The sequence below is a fragment of the Zingiber officinale genome, chromosome 4A, assembly GCF_018446385.1.
Source record: "Zingiber officinale cultivar Zhangliang chromosome 4A, Zo_v1.1, whole genome shotgun sequence".
Lineage (NCBI taxonomy): Eukaryota > Viridiplantae > Streptophyta > Magnoliopsida > Zingiberales > Zingiberaceae > Zingiber > Zingiber officinale.
The window spans coordinates 88,240,499-88,268,206 of NC_055992.1; positions in this window are offsets into that span (position 1 = coordinate 88,240,499).

Here is a 27,708-nt window from a genome sequence, read left to right on the forward strand (position 1 = left end):
GCATATGTACATCAGCAAAGAAGGCCGTTAGACCTTTCTTAGTAATTGTATCCGTCATTAGTAGAGTAAAATTTTAGTTAGCCCAGCTTTCGGCACAGCATTTAGCACAGCATAAAGTAGCGATCGGCCTTACAGCTTAGTAGTAGAAGGCGGGTCGTTACAGAGTGGTATCAGAGCAGTGTTCCATACTTCCTACACACACATCAGCATTGTACTTGCAGCTTCCAAGTAAGAATACCTCTACTCTCTTTATTGTTCTTGCTTTCTAGTTACAGTTCATGTTTATATGCCTACTGCTTGTTAGCGTGTGATAGCTTTTAAACATGATATCAGTAGTTATATAACTGTAATTACTTTAGTTATGTTATGTTCTCTATGTCTTTAGAAATGGCACGAGGACGCCCAGCTAGAAGGGCACTAGCTACTAAGCCCCAGCAAGAGGTAGGCAGTTCAGTGCCTCCTCCCGATCTTACAGCATTAGTGGCTCAGGTACAGCAGCAGCTAGCTGAACAGCAACAGGAAATAGCCACCTTAAAGGCTAATCAGCAGAGTACCCCCACAGTCACCCCAGAACCGAATTTGACTACTCCGGTAGTCTTGGAGGTTCCACCAGCTCAGCCTACAGCACCAGCACCAGCGGCCCCAGCAGCTGAGCCAAGAAAGGAAGCCTATCTGATCTAGTGGCAGCGGGTCAATCTAGAGAACTTATCAGGCACTAGTGAACCATGGGATGCACAAGCCTGGTTCAAAACACTGGAGAGCACGATGGAGCTTCTGGACTGGCCAGAACACGAGAAGGTGAAGTGTGCCTCCTTCTGCCTGACAGGAGACGCACGCATGTGGTGGGAGAGAATCAGAACGAAGCGCCCAGTGAACCAGATGTCATGGGCTGACTTCGAGAAGGAGTTCTTCGAGGAGTTCTTCCACATGCGGGTTATGAACCGCCACTACGACGAGTTCACTGAGTTTCGTCAGGGCAACCTTTCAGTTGAGGAAGCCGTGAAGAAATTCAACAGGTTGGCTCGTCTGTGCCCAGAGCTAGTCAGCACAGAGAAGGAACGAATCCGGTTGATGCTCAAGATGCTGAGGCCAGAGATAGCAGTGATAGCTGGCATACATAGGCCACAAACCACGGAGCTAGTGAGCGGTGCCTTGACCACTAAACATTACGCGTAAGATAAAGCAAAGAAAAGCAAGTCTCCTCGAGTCCAAAGGCCAAGGAAACTCTCACACTCAAAACAACAAGGCCACAGCTCTAAATCCAACAGCAAGCGCAAATCGTGGAGTGACCCAAAAGGAGGACCATCTAGCAAGCGATTATCCAAAATGTGCTACTTGTGGGAAATTCCAGGGGTTTGTCGCAAGAGCACACGAGGATGTTTTGAATGTGGACAAGAAGGGCACATGGCTAAGCAAAGGCCGAACAAGACCGGTCTTCCTCACCAGAGATTCAAGATGCAGCCACCGCTTATATCAGATGCAGCCGCCTAGAAGGTCCACCATCACCAGGCAGATTAGAAGCCCTCCACCTATCGCGAATGCAAGGATCTACTCACTCACCGAGAGGACGATAATGCCTCACGCTTGTCACAGTCGATTAGCATTTTTCAAGATAGTGCTACTGTTCTATTTGACAATCGGGCAACCCATTCATATATAGCCGTGGTGTTCTCCGAAAATTAGAAATACCCTCAGAGGTATTGCACTACCTTCGGGAGAGATCATGACATCCACGCACTAGCTCAGAGCAGTGCCAGTCATAGCGCAGAGAGCTCTTTTGTGATCTGATAGTGCTAGAAATGACCGACTATGACGTTATCTTTGGAATGGACTTTCTGATCAAATACGGTGCTACCATAGAGTGCCGTAAGCAGAAAGTCATCTTCCAACCGGAGGCGACAGTGCAATTTGAATACAGCGGAGAACCAAAGAGAAAGACCAAGAAGTTCCTCTCAGCTATGAAAGCACAGAAGCTACTGGATTCAGGATGTACAGGATTCCTAGCACATGTAGTCAACGCCAGCCAGGACAAGAACCAACAGCTAGCAGAGGTTCGAGTCGTATGTGACTACCCAGCAGTCTTCCCTGAAGAGTTACCAGGCTTAGCACCAAACAGGGAGATTGACTTTGAGATAGAGCTCATTCCCGGTACAAATCCTATCTCCAAAGCGCCTTATCGCATGGCTCCAGCAGAACTGAAGGAACTTCAGGAGCAATTACAGGAGCTGCTCGACAAGGGTTTCATACGCCCGAGTCACTCGCCATGGGGAGCGCCTGTATTGTTCGTGAAGAAGAAGGATGGAAGCATACGACTGTGCATAGACTACAGATCACTGAACCAGGTCACAATCAAGAACAAGTATCCCCTTCCCCGAATCGATGACCTGTTCGACCAGCTGAAGGGAGCAGCAGTGTTCTCTAAGATTGACCTCAGATCAGGATATCACCAAGTCAGAGTCAAGGAGGGTGATATACCGAAGACAGCATTCAGGACCAGATACGGACATTACGAGTTCGTAGTCATGCCATTTGGTGTGACAAATGCTCCAGCTACATTCATGGATCTCATGAACAAAGTATTCAGAGAGTACTTAGATAAGTTTGTTATCATGTTCATCGATGACATCCTTATCTACTCAGGAACTCAGGAAGAACATTCAGAGCACCTGAAACTAGTATTGCAGACCCTTCAGCAGAACCAGCTTTACGCCAAGTTTACGAAATGTGAATTTTGGCTAGATCAGGTGTCCTTCCTGGGTCACATCATCTCAAAGGATGGTATTATGGTAGATCCCAGCAAGATAGAAGCAGTAAGTAACTGGAAGAGACCTAGGAACGCCAGCGAAATCAGGAGCTTTCTGGGATTAGCAGGTTATTACAGAAAGTTTGTAGAGGACTTCTCCAGGATAGCCTCCCCACTGACAGCTCTCACCAGAAAGAACAGAAAATTTCAGTGGACAGAGGACTGTGAGAACAGCTTCAGCGAGCTAAAAAGGAGATTGACCAGTGCTCCCATTTTGGCTCTACCAGACAACACCAGCAGCTTTGACATCTATAGTGATGCCTCTAAGTTGGGACTAGGAGCAGTACTGATGCAAAACGGCAAGGTGATCGCCTATGCCTCCAGACAACTCAAGGATTATGAGAAGAATTACCCTACTCATGACCTTGAGCTTGCAGCAGTAGTGTTCGCTCTCAAAATTTGGAGACATTACTTATATGGAGCTCAGTGCAGAGTGTATACAGATCATCAGAGTCTGAAGTACTTCTTCACTCAGAAGGATCTGAATATGCGACAGCGCAGATGGCTTGAGCTGGTCAAAGACTACGATATAGACATCCTCTACCATCCAGGGAAAGCCAATAAGGTAGCCGACGCACTTAGCAGAAAATCCAGTGCTACCTTATTATCTCTAGCAGCCATGTCACCAACCCTACAGAAGGAGATCGTAGATTTCGGTCTTGAACTCATCGTTGGACAGCTCTCTACTATGACCTTAGAGTCTACCTTGCTTGGTGATATTCAGTCAGCGCAGGAGCAGGACCCTGAAATTCAGAAAATCAAGCAAGGGCTAGCAGAACCAGAAAGTAGAGAATTCAGAGTGTCCGATAGAGGGGTGTTGTATTTTGGTGATAGACTCCGATCGGGAGGAGCTACGGAGACAGATTTTAGATGAGGCTCACAAGACTCCCTACGCGATGCATCCAGGTTCTACCAAAATGTATCAAGACCTGAAGAACCATTTTTGGTAGCCCGGGATGAAGCGAGACATCGCTAGATATGTTAGCATCTGCCTCACCTGTCAGAGGGTCAAGGCAGAACATCAGCGACCAGGAGGAGTTCTGCAGCCTATACAGATTCCAGAATGGAAGTGGGAGGATATCTCTATGGATTTCATAGTGGGACTGCCCAGAACCACGAATGGTTTTGACGCCATCTGGGTAATAGTCGACAGGTTGACTAAATCAGCTCACTTCTTAGCTCTCAAGATATCCTACTCCATGGAGAAGCTAGCTCAGTTGTATCTACAGGAGATCGTCAGACTTCATGGAGTCCCACGTACCATTATTTCAGACAGAGACAGCAGATTTACATCACACTTCTGGGAGTGTGTACAGTCAGCATTGGGCACGAAGTTAAAGTTCAGCACAGCATTCCATCCGCAGACAGATGGTCAGACAGAGCGAGTAAATCAGGTACTCGAAGATATGCTCCGAGCGTGTGCCCTAGACTTCAAGGGAAGTTGGTGCAAATATCTGAGCTTAGCAGAATTTGCATACAACAGTTATCGTGCCACTATCGGCATGACACCTTATGAGGCACTCTATGGGCGGAGGTGCAGATCACCAATCTGCCGGTATGAGAGTGGTGAGCAGAAGGAACTAGGCGCCGATGATCTAGTAGCGAGATACCACAGCCCATACATGATTCGCGAGGATAGAGACAAGACAGAGTCCGTAAGAGCTATGTCGATACACCACGCACCCCTAGAGTTTTTGGGATACAGTTTTCCTCAGAGTAGCTCCCATGAAGGGAGTCATGCGTTTTGGGAAGAAGGGCAAGCTAGCTCCCAGATACATGGGACCATACCTTATCACGAAGAGAGTGGGCAAGGTAGCATATGAGCTAGAGCTACCTCAGGAGATGTCAGCTGTCCACAACGTATTTCATGTCTCCATGCTGAAGAAGCATATTCCAAACGCCACCCAAGTGATTGAGCCCCAGTTGGTACAGGTTCGTGATGATCTCAGCTATGACAGTCGGCCTATTCAGATAATAGACGGAGCAGTAAAGAAATTACGGAACAAGGAAGTACCATTAGTTAAAGTCAGCTGGCAAAATCACACAGTAGCAGAGGCGACTTGGGAGACAGAGGCCAGCATGAGACAGAAGTACCCAGAATTGTTTTAAGTTCGGGGATGAACTTTTTATAAGGCATGGGGGATTGTAACGCCCGAAAATTCTCAAACTTGCATTAGAATTATTCAATGATTTTTCTGGAATTTTTAAATATTTTTCTGGAATTTTCCGAGTAGCGGAAGCAGCAAAAATAAATAGAACCACAAAATAGCTTAGGCGGGAATCGAACCCGAGACCTATGGTTTCGGGATAATGTTAGTAACCGGTTGAACCCAGCAGGGCCGTGCTGGAAAAAAGAGGAACCAATTACATTTATATTAGAGTTGGGTTTAATAATCCACTTAATATAAATTAAGAACTTAAGTTGGGTTTGGTTTAATTTGGTTCGGCAGCCCTCTCCTCACAAAACCTCACGCCACCTTCTCCTCTCACACCCTCACCGCCGCCTCTCCCTCTCCTCCTTCTCACGGCACACCAAGCCCCCAAGGGCCAAGGGAACTTCTTCCGGCGACGACTCCAACACGAAAAAGGTTCTTCTCCGCGAGAGGAACGCGAAGACGCAAGTGGATCGTCGAGAGGACCGTTTCCATCAGAAAACCAGCGGTTTAAATCGTAAGAAATTACGAATAGGAGGTAAGAAACCCCTCACCTGCAGTATAATAGCTCCGTTTGGTTTTCTACGCATTTGTTTTAGCTATATGCAGGTTTTTCGGCACATAGGGTGTGTTTAAACCCTCCTCGAGGATTAGGGTTCTAGTTGAGCACCTCTAGACGGGCCGGACACGTTGGTCTCCTTTAGTTGGAGATTCTAGACGTTGTCGGGTGCCGAGAGGTGATCTCCCTATTAGAGGAGAGAGTTGGAGCACACCAAGTGTTCGGAAAAATGTTAGTGTAGCTAAATACCACCTAAGTTATGTTTAATAGCTCAGTTAAATACATTAGGAGCATTTAAAACAACACATTAGTTTAGTTCAGTTTATGGGACTACGGTCCAATGGGTGGGCTCCCACAGTCGCCTCTAGGTTCAGATAACCTAGCTCTAGGTTCAGATAACCTAGAAACAGCAAGTTAAAACAGTTAGCTATATTCAGTATTTTATTTTCAGTGGCACTGTACTGGATCAGATATCCATTGGGTTGGACTCCCACAGTCGTCCCTAAGTTTAGATAACCTAGTTAACCCTACTAAATTTGGGACTTACAAACCCGGGTCTAGTTAGGGATGCGCGCACAGCAAGTATAGTTGCCGGGCCCAAACAACATGATTACTATTTTCACTTATTATGATATTAGCTTTCAAACTATTAATCTAATCCAGTGATTATAGTTTAAGATCAGTTTTAGCGCAGTTCAGTTTAAGTTCAGTATCATGCTCCAGTTTAGTTTTTCCCTGTGAATATGCATGATAACTTTATGTGCAGTTGTTATACATGTTTTTATATTCAGGTTTAGATATGCCATGATTGTATGCTTATATACCATGCCATGCTAGTTTATTCAGTATATCCAGCATATGTTTTAAACAGCATGATTTAAAATTATATTTGCATCGTTGCATGTTTTTGTGAGGTAGATGGTTTCTTACTAAGCTTTAAGCTTACAGATACTATTTTTCCTTATACTGCAGATAAAGGTAAAGGAAAGATGGACTAGCAGAGGGAGCTGGAGGACAATGCAAAGGATGGTGTGTGTGGCAGGAACTGGAATAAAAGACCCTAGGGATCTAGTTTTATTTTACTACGCATTAGAACTTGTAGCAAGTCTAGTTATTAAAGTCTTGTTCTCTTTTCTCTTATGCTTCGCATTCTAGTATGGTTAATGGTATGAATTAGTGAACATGCATTATATTATGTTTTGAACGTTGCCAGTGTATGATAGAATAGTTATTAGTATATGTTTAGAGTGGTTGCAGGGGGTTTTGGCACGATAAAGTGTCGAAATCAGCATTTCTGATTTCGTATCAGGAAATCAGACGCTGGATCGGTCTGCCGACCGATCCAGCAGTGTGCCAGGCTTCTGGATCGGTCAGCCGACCGATACAGTAGCGCACCCAGGGGTTCCGGGTGCCTGGATCGGTCGGCCGACCGATCCAGCCACACCTGGATCGGTATGCCGACCGATCCAGCCACACATGGATCGGTCTGCCCGACCGATCCAGTTGGGAACCGAATGCCCCATAGCTTCGATCGATCTGCGGATCGATCGGCAGGTCTGTAGCTCAGTTGGGAGGTTCAATTTCCCCTCCTTAGCATATGTACATCAGCAAAGAAGGCCGTTAGACCTTTCTTAGTAATTGTATCCGTCATTAGTAGAGTAAAATTTTAGTTAGCCCAGCTTTCCGCACAGCATTTAGCACAGCATAAAGTAGCGATCGGCCTTACAGCTTAGTAGTAGAAGGCGGGTCGTTACACTAGTTGTTGAAACATGTTTAGCGGTGTTATCTACCAGCACCTGGTGTGTAGATACGGGAGCCACTGATCATGTCTGCAATTCCTTGCAGGGGTTCCAGGAAACCCGACGACTAACTGAAGGAGAGATTACAGTCTACATGGGCAATGCTACTAAGGTGGCGGCTGTTGCAATGGGAGACGCCTACTTATCTTTTAATAGGAATAGAAATTTGGTTTTAAGAAATTGTCTTTATGTACCCAGTTTTAGAAAGAATTTAATTTCAGTTTCTAAACTGTTTTTACATGGATATTCAGTTTCCTTTAGTAACGATGTAGTTATTAAGAGAAATAAAGTGATTATCTGTTCTGGTGCATTAGTTGTCAATTTGTATACTTTAAATCTAATTTCTCCCACAAAGCATAATATTGAAATTAATAACACATCTTCTAACTCAAATAAGAGAAAAGAACCTTCGGAAATGAACCAAGCATATCTTTGGCATCTAAGGCTTGGTCATTTTAACTTAAGTAGGATTCAAAGGCTTATAGCCGATGGACTCTTGGGTTCATTAGAGTTGGAAAATTTTTCAACTTGTGAATCTTGCTTGGAAGGTAAAATGACCAAGAGGCCTTTCAAGGCCAAGGGGTATAGAGCGAAAGAAGTGTTAGAATTGGTTCATTCTGATTTGTGTGGTCCTATGTCTGTCCAGGCAAGAGGTGGTTTTGAATATTTTGTCTCTTTTATAGATGATTATTCAAGATACGGATACATTTACCTAATGTGCCGCAAGTCCAAATGCTTTGATAAGTTCAAAGAATACAAGGCTGATGTGGAGAAACGACTAGGTAAAAGTATCAAGACACTACAGTCTGATCGTGGTGGTGAATACCTCTTACGAGAGTTTAGGAATTACTTATCAGAGGCCGGGATTCAATCCCAACTATCTGCACCTAGTACACCCCAACAGAATGGTGTGGCAGAACGAAGGAATAGGACTCTTATGGAGATGGTTAGATCGATGATGAGTTATTCAGAATTACCAAATTCGTTTTGGGGATATGCTCTGGAAACAGCTGTGTACATTCTGAACTTAGTACCTTCTAAATTAGTTTCTTCTACTCCCACAGAATTGTGGAATTGGCGAAAACCCAGTCTAAGACATATTCGAATTTGGGGTAGTCCAGCACATGTGATCTCGTACAGAAGTTCGCGTGTTTGTGGGTTATCCCAGAGGAACGAAAGGTGGTTTATTTTATAGTCCTAAAGACTAAAAGGTCATTGTTAGCACCAATGCCCAGTTTTTAGAAGAAGACTATATAACGGATCACAAGCCCAGTAGCAAAGTTATTCTAGAAGAACTTAGAGAGGACACATCTACTTTAGTACCAACAGTACAAGATGAAGTACCACAAGAGACTGCAACACGTGTCACACATGATACAGAACCACAGACGGTGCCTCGTCGTAGTGGGAGAGTGGTGAGGAAACCTGAGAGATTCATGTTTTTGGGAGAGTCTTCGGACATGATCCCGGGTAAACATGAACCTGATCCCCGTACATATGACGAAGCACTCCAAGATATAGATGCAGTATCTTGGTAAAAAGCAATGAATTCTGAAATAGAGTCTATGTAATGACCACCCTTCTTACTACTACTACACTCTAAGGATGACCGTTACTTAACTACTAACTCTACTTAACCGGTATGATTAAAAATCACATGGAAACCCTACCGAAAAATTTCGACAGAGTCTCCCCTGTACCGGTGACCATATTCAACAATACATGCAATATATACTCAGCCACAAGCGGCTGGAACACATATCAATCAACCACGCAGTATAATAAATCCAAAATAAAGAAAACAACACACAAATATCTACTTACTAAACTGAACTCATCCTATATGCAATCTAAACAGAATAATCTCAAATGACATGCACTTAAAATACAACTCAAATGTTTACAATAACTAAAATGCAGAAACTAAAATTAAAACTTCTTTCCTAGTCCCAAGGCTTCCATAGTCCTGGCATCACACATCCTTCGAACACCTCCTTGTCGCCTTCCTTTCTATATCTTTTCCTTTCCTGTATCTGCAGTAAGAGGAAGTGTAGTCTATAAGCAAAATTTGCTTAATAAGCACTATCTAACTCACAAAATCACGAATATGCATGTATACGAAAAGAACTAGAAACTATATGCTCTAAAAAGAAATAAAGCATAAACATAACTGCTCATGTCAAACTAATAGCAAAGAAAGCTAAGGAATCTACTCATGTAATTCTAATAGTTAATCATGCAGCTCATCTAATAGTTAAACATGAAAACTACTGATCTACTAGATAAACATGGTAGAATAAAGAACTAAACTTACTGATTTTTAGAACTATATGAATCTTATTTCATTTGTTCTAAACTTAATCTTTAATACTTTATGTTTATGTAAAACTCGTTTTACTTGTTCAAAAACTTATACTTATAATACTTCAAAGTAATAATCAACTTCTTCTTGGGCCCAGGCATAGTACCATCTTATGCGCGTTCCCTAGTAGGTTGGGGTAGCGAGCCACTAATCCTAAAAGAGCAGACCTCGGTCTACCAAGGCCAAGACCTCGGAATTGGACACCTGGATTTGTTTAACGACAATCTCGGAAGTCGGGTACTAGCCTCTTCTTAAAAGTAAAATACTTATAATCTTAATTACTTCTTCTTTAAATGCCTTGGCATTTTAATAGGCACCTTGTGTGCCAAAATCCCTAAAGTCTTGACTTTTGGGATCTACTTAAGGCCTCGGCCTTTTCTTTCTCTTCTTTATCTTTCTTATACTTTTCTTTATCTTTCTTATACTTTTCTTAAACCCAAAATACTGTTAGGGTATCTTTCGTATGCATCTATGAATGAAACTATGTAACACATAATCATGCATAGAATACAAAAGAAATCTGCACATACAATAGTTATCAAAAATCTGCACTAATACTTAACAGAAATCTGCATACTAGCTCAATAAAAATCTGCATAATAGCTTAACAGAAATCTGCATACTAGCTTAACAAAATCTGCACTTGCTTAATAGAAATCTGCATACTAGCTTAATAAAAATCTGCATACTAACTTAACAGAAGTCTGCATACTAGCTTAACAAAATCTGCACTTGCTAACACAATCATAAGTATTCTGCAGAAATCCACAAAACACAAACCTACATGCTTAATCTAACCACTTTCCTCCTTTGAAATCCATACTTCTCTTATGCAGTCCGATATCCTCAATATCAACAGAAAATTAACGGGGCAGGGCACATTAAATTAAATCCATAAAGAAATCACCAACATCTACCAACAACCAAACCCAAAGGGTTTATTACACGTATACTGTTCTCAAACCTTTCTTGAACTCCTATTCTATGTTAAAGCAATCTGGCATCTTTACAAGAGATGGAGTAAGATTTCAAGATCCAAACATTTACACTAAACTAATTGCTTCAAGACTAACTATGTACATGAACCACATCAACTTAAGCTAAGTTAGGACTATCTGATTCTGAGTCAAAGAATAAATCTAGACCATATGCTTAACCCATACAACTTAATTTGAGGTGCAGGAATTTATCATGATCTACTAGAATAAAACAATCTATGTTGAAATTATCTACAATATTATCTCCACCAACAATATGCAGGTAACGGTACTTACTAATCTTTGCTGCCTAAAACATGATAGATTCAGGGTAAATTTTAGTGGGAGTTAATGGACAGGTTTAGGCTTTAGGACTTCATATGCTGAAAATTATTGCACAAAGAGAACTTGCTGGGGACTCGCGTCAGAGGGACCATTCCTTTATTCTTCTCTTATCTGGAGAATTACTAGGGATTCTTTTTCTTTTCCTTGACAAAACACTCAAGGTAGCTGTTGAGCAATTACGGTCAAGTAACATACCACTTGCTCATGCCTAACTGAATTATTTGAAACCTATCCCTTCAAATCTGCCCAGCATTTCCCAGCCTACACCAGTAGTGCAACATAATGACCAACATCTTAAAACACTTCAATCTTGTCCAAAAGTTCCACTGTCAATACGAGAACCAATAACACCAAACCGACCATGTACAAGAACACAGAAACATCCTCAATTCTCCTTGTTACCGAACTTGATGTTTAAAACACACCTTACTAGAAGATCTTGTTCACAATTTCTTGACTAAACTTAGGTTAAATAACTGCAATAAAATTATCTAATTAATAGAATAAATGAATTTAAGAACATAACTCAAGAATACATCAAAACTCACGGCAGATGGTCCACCATATTGCTATTGCTTGAAACCTATTAGCAACTCACCTAACCTTGTCTGTCTCAATTCATAGTTTCAAGGTTATTACAGAAATTACTATATGCTTAAAAACTAGGTTCTGTAGTAGTCGGCACAGATGCAACTATGTAGCATAGAATCCGATCAAAAGCACAAACCACCTATAATTTATCCCAAAGCTTTCGGAAAAAGAAAGGAACAATCGGAGCTATCCTACTGCAGGTGAGTAGCAACTTACCATGGCGTTCTTGGACTTACAACTGAAGCAAAGGCCCTAGGGTTTCCGGAGAAGTCGAGCTCTCGGTCTCTTCTTGTGCTCACGGCTCCGCCTCGACGAGGAAACCTGGTACTGATGAAGAACCTCCGGAGAATCCCCTCGTCGGCCGCCAGAAGCATACTCTAGCTGCTGCTGCGTTTTCGCCAAGAAGAGGTTGACGCCGCGTGAGAAAGAGGGGAGGAGAAGTTTAGGGCACTGGAAAATAATACCTCCCCTTCCTCTCATAACTTATCTCCCTTTTATAACTTAACTATATTACAGGTTCTTATCTGTTCACAAAATAATCGCGGAACAGTTGGTCCGTTGGGTTTTGCTCGAAACCGCGCGTCTGGGCTTCGATTCTCAGCCGCACCCGTTTTTCTCCAATTTATTTCTTTGTTATTAATTTCTATTACTTAAATAAATCTCTTCCTTTATTTGTTCAAGTAACAACTGCTATCCCAGTTGGTTAGCCGGGTTTTGCTCGGGTCAGGGGTTGCCGGTTCGAGCCTCGGCTTGGACATTTTTTTTTGTCACAACTTCTTTCTTTTGGTAAAAATACCAAACGACCTCCAAAAATTCCATAAAAATACTCTAAAAATTTCTAAAAATCTCTAGAATTTTTCTAAAGCATTTCTAGATTTTTAAAGCACTTTTAGGACTCCTAATGAGGAAAATTGGATCGTTACAGTCTATGTACTCTAATAAGGTTTGGGAGCTTGTAGAACCACCCGATGGTGTAAAAGCCGTTGGATGCAAGTGGATTTACAAAAGGAAAAGAGGGACAGACGGGACGGTAGAAACCTTCAAAGCTAGGCTTATTGCGAAAGGGTACACTCAGAAAGAGGGAATCGATTATGAGGAGACCTTTTCACTGGTAGCCATGCTTAAGTCTATCTGGATACTCTTATCCATTGCTGCTCATATGGATTATGAGATTTGGCAAATGGACGTCAAGACAACTTTTCTTAATGGAAGTCTTGAAGAGAACATCCAAATGAAGCAACCAGAAGGGTTCATTGAAAAAGGCAAAGAGCATCTAGTGTGCAAGCTCAATCGGTCCATTTATGGACTGAAGCAAGCTTCAAGGTCTTGGAACATCCGGTTTAATGAAGTAATCCAGTCATATGGATTTATTCAGTGTCCGGATGAGTCTTGTGTATACAAGAAGTGTAATGGAAACGTGGTGGTATTTCTTGTACTATACGTAGATGATATTTTGTTAATTGGCAACAATGCCAAGGTATTATCAGACGTAAGGGTATGGTTATCCAAGTAATTTGATATGAAGGACTTAGGAGATTGTGCACACATTCTTGGGATCAAAGTTATAAGGGATCGCAAGAAAAGAATGTTGTGTCTGTCCCAAGCTTCATATATAGATACAATTCTTGCTCATTTTAGCATACAGGATTCCAAGAAAGGTTTCTTACCTTTTAGGCATGGAGTAGCTCTATCTAAAGAGATGTCTCCGAAGACATCAAAGGAGATAGAGGACATGAAAGCAGTTCCTGCTTCGGTTGAGGGAAGCCTAATGTATGCAATGCTATGTACGAGACCGATATCTATTTTGCCGTGGCATGGTTAGCAGATATCGAGTAACCTGGACAAGGACATTGGAATGCGGTAAAGCATATATTAAAGTACCGAGAAGGACTAGAGATTATATGCTAGTTTACCAAGCGAGACGATTTGCTCACCGTGGGTTACACGGATTCAGATTTCCAATCGAATAGGGACAACAATCTACATCAGGCTATGTGTTTACTTTAGGAGGTGGAGTCATTGCATGGAGGAGTGTTATGCAGAAATGTGTTTCGGACTCAACCATGGAAGCTGAGTATGTAGCAGCCTCTGAGGCAGCTAAAGAAGCAGTATGGCTCAGGAACTTTCTAATGGACTTAGATGTGATTCCTGGATTGCCCAAAATCATCACAATTTATTGTGATAATAGCGGTGCAGTTGCAAACTCGAAGGAACCACGAGCCCATAAGGCAAGTAAACATATAGAGCGCAAGTACCACCTGATACGAGATATCGTGAAGCGAGGAGAAGTTGTCATCGCCAAGATTACATCAGCAGATAACCTGGCAGATCCTTTCACTAAGGCCCTTCCTGCAAAAGCTTTCAATCGGCATGTGGAGAGAATGGGAATCAGATGTATGGCAGAAGATATGACAGCTTAGTCATTAGTATAAGTGGGAGAATGTTAGAGTGTATACTGAAAGCCTAAGCTTTTGTAAACATTTATTTTGAATAAAGAATCACATTTGGTCAAATTGTCTACATTTGTTTGTAGTTGTTCAATTAATTTATATTGTAGATAACATAGTATGTGGTGTCACATACAGAAGATGATGTTATTAGTGCCTTATAAATTATAAACAGTAGCTCATGACCAAAATGGAAGGGAACAAACCATTGGAAGGTCGTAGTGTAATTAGGAATTAGTTTATCTTAACTATATAATTACACTAGTACACTTAAAGTGTATTGAGTAGGACCATTAGAGGTCGTTTCTTTTATACTGACTTTATAAAGGAACAAAGACCTCAATTATTATGGAAGTGTGTGCTCTTAATCCTAATATAATAACAAGCACATATATTTGATATTTATTTCTTTAATTTATCAATGGGTGAGATTTAGTTCGATAAATCAATAAGCCCGATAAGTTGGGAAATGATATCACTTATAGTGTGTGTTGTTGATTATAGAAGGAAATTGTATCCTAGTGATCTAGGTTGATAATGTTCCCAAGAAGAGCTCATAAGGATTGTCATGTTAAACCCTGCAGGTGGACTCAGTCCAACATAACGATAAGGTTGAGTGGTACTATTCTTGGATTAAGATATTAATTAAATGAGTTGTCAGTAACTCACTTAATTAGTGGTATTCAACATCTTAAACACAGGGAGACTAACACACTCATAATAAGAAGGAGCCCAAAAATGTAATTTGGGATTGGTGCGGTAGTTCAATAATAGTTCTATAGTGGAATGAATTATTATTGATAAAATTAAGTTGTGTGTTCAGGGCGAACACAAGATGCTTAATTTTATCGGGAGACCAAAACCAATTCCTCCTCTCGGTCCCTATCGTAGCCTCTTATTTATAGAGTACTATACCCACCTATGCCCACCTTCATACCCATGGTGTAGGGGCCGGCCAAGCTAGCTTGTGGATCAAGCTAGGGCCGGCCAAGCCTTGGTCCATGGGTGGCCGGCCCTAGCTTGAACCCAAGCTAAGGTGGCCGGCCCTATTAAATTAAAAAAGAATTTTAATTTTAAAATTTTCTTATGTGAAAGATATAATTTCTTGAAATTTAAAATATCGCTTTTATAAGGTTCTACAAAAGATTAAAGAAAGAGATTAAATCTCTTTCCTTATTTGTAGATTGGAAAGATATTTTATTTTTCTTCTTTGTAAATTATTCACATGTTGAAAAATTAAAATTATAGAAATTTCTTTTTATCAACCATGAAGGGATTTTAAAGGAAATTTTATTTTTTAAAATTTCCAAAGACAAATAAGGAATTTTTAATTGTTGATTGAAAATTGTGTTGTTTGCTCTCCATGAGGTGGCCGGCCATGACATGTTTAATTGGAAAATTTTATTTTATTTTTCTTAATTAATTCATGTCAAGGAAAGTTAAGGAAATTTTATTGTAATTAAATTTTCTTATTTGCCAAAGCTAAGGATTATAAAAGAGGGGGTTTTGGGAGCCTTCAAGGTGAACAACCTCTATTATTTTCTCCCTCTTTTCTTCCTTGGTGTGGCCGGCCTCATCCTTTCTCTTCTCTCCATCCTTGTGGCCAAAACTTCCTTCATCTTGGAGATCAAGTGGTGGCCGGTTTCTAGCTTGGAGAAGAAGGAGAGAAAGCTTTCATCCCTTGGAGCATTGGTGGTGGTTTCTCTTCTTCCTTAGAGGTGCACTTGATTTGGCCGAACCTTGCAAGGAGGAGAAGAAGGTGCTTTGGTGGTTTCTCATCTCGGAAGACCGTTGCCCACACAACGTCCGAGGTTAGAAGAGGAATACGGTAGAAGACCTAGAGGTTTTTGCTTGCAAAAGAAAAGGTATACTAGTATTTAATTTCCGCATCATACTAGTTTTATCTTCATGTAAAAAATACCAAATACAAGAGGCATGCGATTCTAGTATTTCGAATTTGTTTTCGATGTTGTGTTCTTTGTTTTTTTTCCTTGTGATTTGATTGTTCTTTTCGGTTGACCTAAAGTTATTTAAGGAAATTAAATATTAGCTTTCCATAAAAGGCTTTGTCTAGGCGGTGGTGGTTGTTCCTATATCCAAGAAGGCCATGTGCCTCGCCATGTAGTCTTGGAAGCCAATTTTGGAAATTAATATTTAATGGAATTAATAACCTAGGTGATTTGGATCGAACGTGTTAAGTTTCGCAGGAGATACAAGTCTAAACCTAAAAGAACAAATAGATTAAACTTTGGATCAAATGTGTTAAGTTCCACAGGCGATCCAAGTTTAATTTAATAGAACACATGGTAACTAGGAAAAGGTTCAGATCTTTGTACAAAATTTTTGTATAGTGGAACCATTAGGTTTTTCGAGTAGCAACCAATAAGAACATCAATCCTCACTTATATGCTGACTTATTTAAGAGTAAAATTGTTAGCACGTTTATATCTTGATTCATGATGTTGGATATAATGCTAGTATATTTAGTATACTTCTTTTCTCTATCTTAAGTTGCATGATATGAGCTAAGAATCATATGGAGATAAGTTTGAGTTTTGGCTTGACCTTAAGGATCTTACTTTCACTTTACTTGGGCTTGAATAATTGATATCATTAAAATAGTCTTGATTCACCCTATTTGTTTAGTACTTGGTTCCCATGGTGATTTCTCAAACCTCATTTTAGTTATTGGATTATGCTCGAATTATGTAAGCTCATTTGGAAAAATTGAAATATCCCAACATTTGTACTTATGTGTATTTGTGTTTAAGTGTTGCACCTTGCAATCACTTGAAAATAAAAAATTGAATAAGAGATATAAAAAACAGTTGTCATGAGTGGAAACTAGAAAGGTACCCCTTTGAGACTGAGTTAGGTTACTGGGGAATCGACTGTTATGTTTCTCTTGATATTGGGCACGCATTTGAGACCTTGGGTTGATTGAGAAATATGAACAAAGTGTGTGGCAGGTAAGTGACTATCACCGGGAACATTAGGAACTCAATTGGATGACGACTTGACTAGGATAAAGATTGAAACTTGAAGAGTTTGGGTCACTATTTGCACTGTGCACAAGACACTTATGCTTAGGCCATACCTGAGTTATTTCCATGATCATGCTCATTAATGAAACTTATAGATAGAGTTAGGAAAGTGCATTAGGGATTATGATGCATTATAGAGCACATGAATTTAGATTGTGGCATTTTGCTTGAGGACAAGCAAAGGTTTAAGCCTGGGGGTGTGATGTGCGTAGATTATATACATTTGTTTAGCATATTTTAACGCACATTCGTATATTTTACACATGTTTTATCTATGCATTTTCGTACTCCTTACCTTACTTTCAGCATAATTTCTCTTCTTTGTTCGGAGATATGCTTTTGTGCATTTTCTATCTTCAAGAGTCAAATTTAGAGAAGAATTGATGTTCGTGGCCGATAAAACCAACAAGCAAAGGAAGACAACACCAGCCATGTGAGCCACACAACCATGTGCAAGGAACAGGAAGGGAAATGACCTTGTCCATATGGAGCAGGTAGGCCGTGTAACTTCACCAAAGGAGGAGCAGAACACGCCCGTGTAGATTCACACGGTCGTGCAGCCTTTCCAGAGACCAAATAGTACTAGGTCGTGTGTGCCACACGGCCGTGTAGCATTTCCAGAGGTAAGGTCGTGTGTGCCACATGGCCGTGTAAGCCAACCAGAGATAAAGCATGGCATGGCCGTGTGAGAACCCCACGGCTGTATCACCCTGGCCGAGAGTAGAGACTGCCAGGCCGTGTGAGATCCACACAGCCATGGCACGGGCTGTGTGGCGCCCAAACCCCCTGCTCTATATAAAGAGTTTTTTTATCCTTTGAAAGGGGAAGGCTCTCCTTTTAGGGAGATCCAATCTTGGAGGTTGTTCTTTATCTTCTTGGTGTTTGATCAAGCAATCCAAGGGCATTTTCATCTCCAAATCGACTCCGGTAGAAAGGATTGGTTCCGAAGACCTCTCATTGTCTTTAGATAAGCATTTCTTTCCTCTCTTCTTGATTTGGATTGAAATGTTTATGATATTCTTATCTTCGGATCTTTCCTTTATGCTATGGAATAGAATCTTTTGTTCTAGGATCTGAGGGAGTATTTGTGATGTGAATTGATGTAAGACTTCATAGATATACCAATTTCCTATCCCAATGATGTTGTTATGCTTTGTATCAATTTGATCTTGTGTGGATTGTTATGCTTGGGTTTAATTACCATTCTTGATTAGATATTTGAGTAGTTTGTGGATCTTGTAGAGGGATCCTCTAGATCGTATGATCGAGGGGGGCTAGTGACAAGTTACCCCGCTAACGGGCATTTAGGGGATCACCTTGAAAGGTGAAGCTTGACTCCTCAAGGAAGTGGGATACTTAATTGTGTTTGTTTCCTACACCATGATGTGAATTAAGTGGTGATGCATTTCTATTTTGTATGACTTAGGGGTGTCATGACAGGGCAGCCCTATTAACCGACTTCATAGGGATCATAACTATATAATTGCTTGATGTATAGATATAAGTCCCTTGTCGGTTTTCTTCTGCAGGAGAAAACCGACGACTTCTTACAAATTCATGACAATTGAGGATTAAAATTGGTAGATCATTTATATTGATAAATATCACAAGGAAACCAAATCTCTTAAACTCTCATAAAACCTAGATCTTACATTTACTTTCTTATTTCTATTTCTAGTTGCTACTAGTACGTACAATTCCTTTGTTGACTGTTTAGCTAATTCGTTTTGAGACATCTTTAGTGCTTATAACCAATCCCTATGGATTTGATATCTTTTTATTACTGACGACGAAATCATATACTTGTGGTGACATAACAGTAGCTAACCCATCTACAAAGATCTTCCAAGTCTCCTTCGACTCTAGGCTTGGAGTTTCAATCAAGAAGTCGACTAATGATTATGCCTTGATGGTCGTTCAAGACTAGTATTGGATGTCGTACTCGTTGAGATATGTTATCCTTTGATGATTCATCCTGAGGCCTTAGTGTTAATCAATACCTGACCCAAGATATTGTTGGTAAGCACAACTATGAGATAGGATAAGAAATATGACCCTAGTTTTGTACCGTCATAATCAGAGCTAGAGCTAACTTTTCAAGAGTAGAATATCTAGTTTTCACATCCTTTGGAAGATGAGCGGCGAAGTAAATGAGATATTGAGTGTTACCCTTCTGTCGAATTAGAACCAAGTTGACTGCTCTTTCAATCACGGCCAAATACAACTAGAGCCTCTCTCTTATGATTGGCTTAGAGTGTAGAGGAAAACCAGTCAAGTATACCTTGAGCTTAGTGAAGTCTTATTCACACTTATCATCCCATTCAAATCGAGCTGACTTCCAGTGAACCTTGAAAAAAGGCAAGATCTTGTCGGCTGGTCTAGATATGGACCGGGAAGTGTTATGATCCACCCGACTAGCCTCTACACCTCCTTGAGATTTTTTGGAGAGGACATATTTTGCAATGACTGAACAATCTCTAGGTTGGCTTCTATTCCTCGCTTGGTTACAATATAACCGAGGAAATGACTGCTTTTGACTCTGGACAAGTATTTGTTCGGATTTAGTTTAAGACCATACTAGCGTAGTGTCATAGATTTTCTCGATATCACCAATCAGGTTCTCGGCCAGAGTACTCTTTATCAGGATGTCATCTAATAGATCCCAACATTCCTCCTGACTTGCTTTTTAAATACGCTATCCATCAACTATTGATATGTTGCCCCTATATTTTTTTAATCCAAAGAGCATAATAGTATAACAAAAGTTCCATCCGAGAAGAAGAAGTTGACTTTTTATTTACCCTCGGTTGCCAAGGGGATTTTGTGGTAACCTTGATATGCATCCAGCATGCATATAAGCTTACAACCCAAGATTAAATTTACCAGTTGATCGATTTGAGATAAAAGACAATAGCTAATCTAGCAAGCTTTATTGAGATCATGAAAGTCCATGCATACCCATCATTTACCCTAGGCTTTGACACTACCACCACATTAGCTAACCAAGTCAGGAAATAAATGTTGGAGTAATTCCAATGGTACGTGCAACCATGTGTTTTAGTGTTTGGGCAAAGGGTTTAAGTTAACATTATCCTCGTTATTTGATATATGTATGTAAGTATGCAAGTTTGCAGGATACACATATGACTCAGCTTAATGACTTCGGGTCTGGTGAAGGATGGAGCATCCAAGGGACCGTGGACAAGGTAGCAAGGACAAGGGTCGAGGGAAACGACTTCAAGGCATACGCTAAGGATGACATTGGGGACAAGCCATGAGTTTAAATGCATCCGAGGGATGAGAGCCAAAGGAAGTATGCTTGAAGGCAAGAGGTCAAGACTGCAAAGAAGAGTTAAGTGAGTCGTGAGGGTCCATGTGCTGAGAGAAATGTACTCGGGATGGGAAACCCTAGGTTTAGGGTTGTACCAGTTGACTAGTACTGGGATCAGTTGACTGGAGGTGAGCACAGAGAGTTTCTGTGCCCGAAATGGCTCGGATCAGTCGGCTGGTCTATGGACCAGTTGACTGGTAGAGAGTCGTTGAGTGAGACGTTGGGATGGCACCAGTCGACTGGTGCAAGAACCAGTCGAATGGTAACGGAAAAACAGCAGGGATGTTTTCTTCCAAGCTCTATAAGAAGGAGCTTGGGATGGACCGCCAAGGTGACGAAATTAGAGGTGGTCGACCCTAATTAGTAGTCACCAAAGTTCTTAAGTTCTTGTGTAATCCAAGAGGTCTTGGTTGTTGGTGCAGTTAGCACTAACAGTCTAACTCAAGTTTTGATGAATGACAAAGTAGGTTAAGTTAGTTTCATTGTATTCTAACACTTTGAACAAGTGTGCAGGAGAAGTCCAAACAGGTTGACGGACTGACTGGATGTCTGGCACGAAGCCCAGCTAGGTCGACGGGTTGACCGGATACCTAGCCAGAAGCCCAGATAGGACAATGAGCTGACCGGATAGTTAGCACGAAGTCCATACGGGTCGATGGGCTAACCGGATGTTTGGCACGAAGTCTAGCTAGGTCAACGGGCTGACCGGATAGCTGGCACGAAGTCTAGACAGGTCGACGGGCTGATTGGACGTCTGGAAGGTAAGTTAAGGTAAGTCACTAGAGGGGAGTGACTGTGAGGATGTGTTCACAGGAAGGGAGCTTAGGCTCCGATCCAATTTAGAACCATTTCGGAACTTTAAGTTGAAATCTTGACTAGATTCTGGTCTCCGTGAGACAAAATCTAATTACTGCTTTTATTATTATAACTGTACTATGTTAACACTTTATTTTACAAGGTAGTTTTGTATTTTACCTCGGACTAATGTTTATTTGTAAGTTGCTGGAAAACAGAGGTCTAGGCGCCCGGAAGGGATCTGAACGCCCGGAGGTCCAGGTGCCCGGAAGGACCCGGGCCCCCAGAGTCCGGGCTCCCGGAATGCAAATTCTATCCCTAATGCGTATTGCCACATGGAGCACCCTGGTTGGTTGGGCTAAGTCACACTCCAGGCGTCCGGAAGGGATCTAGGCGCTCGGAGCCTCCTATATAAGGAGGGTAAGCCCTAGAGCAAAGAACAACTAACAATAAGATCTTTCAACACTTGCTTTGCTATGCTATGCTCCTGCGACACTGCGAAGCCTCTCCGACAAGTGCTATTTTCTTTTTCTTATTATTGTCGATATTGTTTATTTATTAGCATTCCTGTAATTTAAAATGTGTAATCATCTTTTCAAATTGCTAGTGAATTGCCCAACGAAAGCACTCAGCGAGTGCGGGCCTTGGAGTAGGAGTCGACGAAGGCTCCAAACTAAGTAAAAAATTACTTAGTGTTAGCATTGTTGTTCTTTATTCCGCTACATACTCTCGATAAAGTTTTTTTAATCGCTATTAACCCCCCCCCCCCCCACTCTAGCAAATTATTCGATCCAACATTGGTGAGTTCTGTAGCGAGGTTCCTCCACCCACAAGGAGCGACTTGAGATAGCTTGAGTTTGTCGGGGACTAATCCACCGACGGATTGAGGGATCGTCCACCTTATGGACAGCCGTGGAGTCAGAGCAAGTTATCTCCAAACCACGTTACATCGACGTGTATTGGTTTGCATTCTTTCCTTTAGTATTTAGCTTTGGTATTTGTGTTTGTATTGTTTGTATTATTTCACTGCGGAAACTAACAAAGTGTAGGAAGCTATCGAATTGGGGGCACTACCTATCAACCCCCCTTCTAGCCGCCCGCAAGGATCCCAACAAGTGGTATCAGAGCGAGGGCGCACTTCACCGAACTAACTGCCGAGAAGAGCAACGCTTAAGAAGATGACCGGCTTGATAGAACTGTCGATGTTCGAAGGAGGAAGCTTATGGTGCATTACCTTTTGGATGGTGAAAATGAAGAACTTCTTAAAGACAGATTGGGACACAATGATGGTGGTGGAAGAGCCATTTGAAGTCCCAAAGGACAAGAAAAGGAAGAAGCTCCGACCACGACATTGGATGGAGGAGCAAACCACACGATCATAGGCAAATTCAAAGGTAATATCAATTTTAATTGATATGTTGCCTAATGATGTTGTGAGTCGTGTAGGTAAATATGAGAACGCCCATGAATTGTGGAGCAAAGTAAAGAAAGTTCTAGGAGAATAACTTTTGCATACACAAGAAGAAAGAAAATCCTTAGAAAAGGATGAAGTGACTCAAGTTGAGGAGGAGACAACGGAAGTTGAGCCACGCTCAACATCCGAGGAGGAGAAGGAAGATGAGGCATCATCTATATCTTCAAGAATTGAAGAAGATTGCAAGACAAGTGAAGAAGAAGAAGAAGTCTTGGAAACCAACCTAGAGCATATCTCCACCGAAGTGAGTCAAAAGACCACATCATTTGCTTCAGGTGCAATGAGAAGGGACACTACAAGAGTAAGTGGCCATTGGGTAAGAAAGATGTATCTCCTAAACTCAATTCAATTCATTTTGAATATGATTTTAGTTGTAGGAAGATGAAGGAGAAAAAGCACATTTGATGCTTCACGTGTGGAGAAATGGGGCACTACCACACAAAATGCCCAAGGAAGGGAGAGCTCAAGAAGTTGGCACATTTGAAAATGTGAGAAAAGAAGTGGAGGAAGAATGGAGGCCCATGTCAAGGGGGAGCTCCAAAGGTAAAGGGTAAGGTAAACCCTAGTTTAAATTTAAAGTCAAATTTAAATTCTTATACTCCCATGCATGCTAGAAGAAATGATTTTGTTAATCGTAGTATGCTCATGTAAAATTTTGGCTTTAAATATCATGATAGAAATAGGGTCAATGTAGATCATAACCCTAGGAGATATATTCATGATAAATCTAGAAATGGTAGACCTAAGGAGACGCAAGGCATTCATCCCAAGAAGGGGAGACATATGCCTAGAAAAATGGGTAGGTCTAGGAATGTCCAAGGTGGACATGTTGACTCTAGGTTTAGGAACCTAGAAAGGGAAAATCAATCTTTGAAGTCAAAGCTTGATAATTTGGAGAAATCCCTTAAGAGATTCACTATTGGATCTAAGGGATTAAGTATGGCGTTGGGTAGTCAAAGACCCAACAATATTAGATCTGGTTTGGGATACCGATCTAGTCGCTCCAAGGCCAAAAAGATATCATATGCTAGGGTGGCAAATGATCATGGCAAGGGAGAGTCATCTAAGGCCAAGAAGAAATATGCTAGGGTTGCATATGACTATGGCAAGGATGATGTGTCCAAGGTCAAGAAGATAAGGAAAACTTCTAAGGAGCATCATTTTGGTTTAGCCACAATAGATGAGTCAGCTAGGGAAATGGCTAAGGTTAAGAGTTCTAGGAGGAGCTCAAAGAGTCAATTTGGGGCTCATGGCCAATGGATCTCAAGTGGGTTTTACTTGGGAGTTTAGAGGAGTTATGGAGTGTGCCAAGTGATTTGGAGATGGATTTGAGTCTCAAACTTAGGGAATTGGCACACATTGGGTTGTGTTTCATGCAAGGAAATATGACATTGGGTTATATAGCATGATAAATGGTTTTGGATGTATAGATGTCATATAAACCAATGCTAGGGATGCATTGTGGGTTGGTATGGGCAAATACATCAAGAGGAAGCTAAAACTAGGACTTTAGGTCAATATTCAATTGAATCATTTAGCTAGTTTTGGATTTTATATCAATCTTGGGATTGGTGATAGATACATTTTGTAATATATTTTTCCCAAGTAGACACTGGTAAAACAGACCTCTCCATAAAATTTAGAAATTTTTGGAGGTTTGTGAAATTTCTGGTGTATTTCTGAAATCGGATCATAAATGTTGAAAAAGGCAGAAATAGGGTACCAGTCGACTGGTGTAGATACTAGTCGACTGGTAACAGTGGATTTCGAACATAGAATGCTTTCGTGTGTTGATTTCTATAGGGGCAGTCGACTGATACCAGCCTGAAATTATTTTTCAGTGCTAATTTGACTGTGTCGACTCGTTTAGGTGTATGAGATCCATGGGGGATAAATACATGAGTTTAGGGTCAGTTTGATGGTCATGTTTTCAACAATTGAGATATTGTTGGAGAGCTTTTTGAATGTTAGGCAAAGGGGGAGAAGTAAGGTTTAGTTAGGAAAATCTTAAGTGTCTTTGCATAGGGGAAGCCTTGTGATAGATTCTTAAATATCCCTGTGGGGAATTCCTAGCTCAATAGGGAGCTTAAGTGTAGGGGGAGCCTTGTGATAGGTTCCAATGCATGTTTTTATTTTATTTCAGCGGTGTAAGTTCAAGTATGTAGCCTTGGCAACATAAGTCCATTCGGCGATATAACTCCAAGTGTGTAGCCTTGGCAACATAAGTCCATTTGTTATTAGCATGTTTATTTGGTATTTGTTTTCCCTAACTTAAATGTATTTCCAAATATCAAAAAGGGGGAGATTGTTGGAGCAATCCTAATGGTCCGTGTGACCGTGTGTTTTGGTGTTTGGGCAAAGGGTTTAAGTTAGGATTACCATCATTATTTGATATGTGTATGTGAGTGTGCATGTTTGCAGAATACACATATGACTCAGCTTGATGGCTTCAGGTCCGGTGAAGGATGGAGCATCCATGGGATCATGGACAAGGCAACAAAGACAAGGGCCGAGGGAAGCGACTTTGAGGCATACGCGAAGGATGATATTAGGGACGAGCCTCAGGCTTGAATGCATCCAAGGGACGAGAGCCAAAGGAAGTAGGCTTGAAGGTAAGAGGTCAAGGCTATAAAGAAGAGTTAAGTGAGTCGTGAGGATCCGAGTGATGAGAGAAATGTACTCGGGATGAGAAACCCTAGGTTTAGGGTTGTACCAGTCGACCGGTACTGGGATCAATCGACTGGGGGTGAGCACAGAGAGCTTCTGTGCCTGAAATGGCTGGGATCAGTCGACTGAACCATGGACCAGTCGATTGGTAGAGAGCCATTGAGAGAGCCGTTGGGCTGGAACCAGTCGACTGGTACAAGGACTAGTTGACTAGTAACGGGAAAACAGTAGGGTTGTTTTCTTCTAAGCTATGTAAGAAGGAGCTTGGGATGGCCGGCTAAGGTGACGAAATTAGAGGTTGTCAACCCTAATTAGTAGTCACCAAAGTTCTCAAGTGCTTGTGTAATCCAAGAGGTCTTCGTGAGTTTTGTGGTGAGGTCTCCACCCACAAGGAGCGATTTGAGATAGCCAGAGTTTGCTGGGGACTAATCCACTGACGGATGAGGGATCATCCACCTTATGGACAGTCGTGGAGTATGAGCAAGTTATCTCCGAACCACGTTACAACAACATGTATTGGTTTGCATTTTTTCCTTTAGTATTTAGCTTTCGTATTTGTGTTTGTATTATTTGTATTATTCCGCTGCATAAACTAACAAAGTGTAGGAAGCTATCAAATTGGGGGTGTCACCTATTTAACCCCCTTTCTAGTCGGCCGCAAGGATCCCCAACAATATGTTGGGACCGTTGGCGGCCGACTAGAGGGGGGGTGTGAATAGCCCTGCACAAAATCAAAACAAAACAAACCATGCTCAGACTTAAAGGAACACTTGCATAAATAAAATAAAGAAATAAATATAACCAAAAAGACGAGGCTCACAGATTTACTTGGTTACAACTGGGGAAGTTGTTAATCCAAAGAAGTTAACACGCAATAAAAATCTCCTTCAGGCGGAGAAGCCTCTTACAGCATTCAAGCATAGAAAATAAGAAGTTAAACGAAAACTAAAGCGTGTACAAGTGTTGCTCAGTAATTGCTTGTTGTTATCTAGCTTCTGGACCAAGGCTGTATTTATAGTCTTGTTCGGGACGCTTGGAAGCGTTTCAGGCACTCAGAGTGGCATAGAAATCTATCCCCGACACGTCGGTTAAAGTCCACATCGATGGCGATAAAGTTTGGGTTCTGGGCGCTTGGACTCTAGGTGCTCGGAATGGGTCCGAGCGCCCGGGCCCTCAAAGTCAACCCCATTGACTTTTTCGATCCGGACACTCTGCTCTGATTCTGCTCACCTTGGTCCGGGTCTTCGACTCCAGCTCTGCTCGCTTGGGTGATCTCAGCCATCTGGAATAGAGCTCACCCGAACCCAACTTCTGGTCTTCTCGAGCAACCTTCCATTCCGGCTTCTCATCCTTCGAAATCGTCGCATGCTTCCTTCTCATCCGCCAGTGTACTCTTCCGCAGCTCTCCGTCCCTCGGACGTACCAAGCCCGTCGGCTCTCTCCCGTGCTGACTTTCTCACTAGCTGGGTCTTTTTGCTCCTCGAGAAATATTCCGCTCCGGCTTCTCGTCCCTCGGAAACACCACACGCTCCCTTCTCGTCCGCCAGTGTACTCTTCCTCAACACCTCATCCCTCAGACGCACCGAGCTCGTCGGCTCTCTCTTGTGCCATCCTTCTCGCTAGTTGCGTCTTTTGACCGACTTCCTGTGCTCATAAGTTCCTGCACACTAAGACACAAGGTCAAACACCACAGGACCTAACTTAACTTGTTTGATCACATCAAATCAACCTTGAGGTTCCAACAATCTCTTCCTTTTGATGTGAGCAACCCAAGTTAAGATAGGGTAAAAAAAATATAATATAAAAATAAATAATTTTACAATAAAGTGGCAAAAAGATTATTTTCAATTTTAAAATTTAAAATTTGAAAGAGTTACCTCCCCCTAGACTTAATATTCCCTCCCCCCCCCTTTGATCACATAAAAAATAGGGTGTCACAACAAGTCTAAGGGTAAAATTTTTGTAAAGATTTGGTAAAAAGAGTATATTCAAAAAACCTTTGAAAGATAGAAACCATTTTTAAAAAAAAAATCTAACATTTAAGTCATTCATAATTCAATGCTTAACAGTTAGTCAACTAAATATTCTTTTCAATAATCGGCTTCCAGGCTGTGGCGAGGCACTAGGCTTTCTTTGTTATTGGAGCAACAACCACTTTTTAGACAAAGCCTTTTAGAGAATTAAATATTTAATTTTCTCTCTGAAAGCCCTAAGTCTAAAATTTTGTTAAAGAAAAATTAAGTTATGCATGATTTTAGAATCCAAAATAGATTCCTTCCTACAAGATTAACCAAGAATTTCTTAGCAATATATTTCTTTGAAATTCTTCTTATTTGTCCCTTATGGTATCTAAGGTACCAA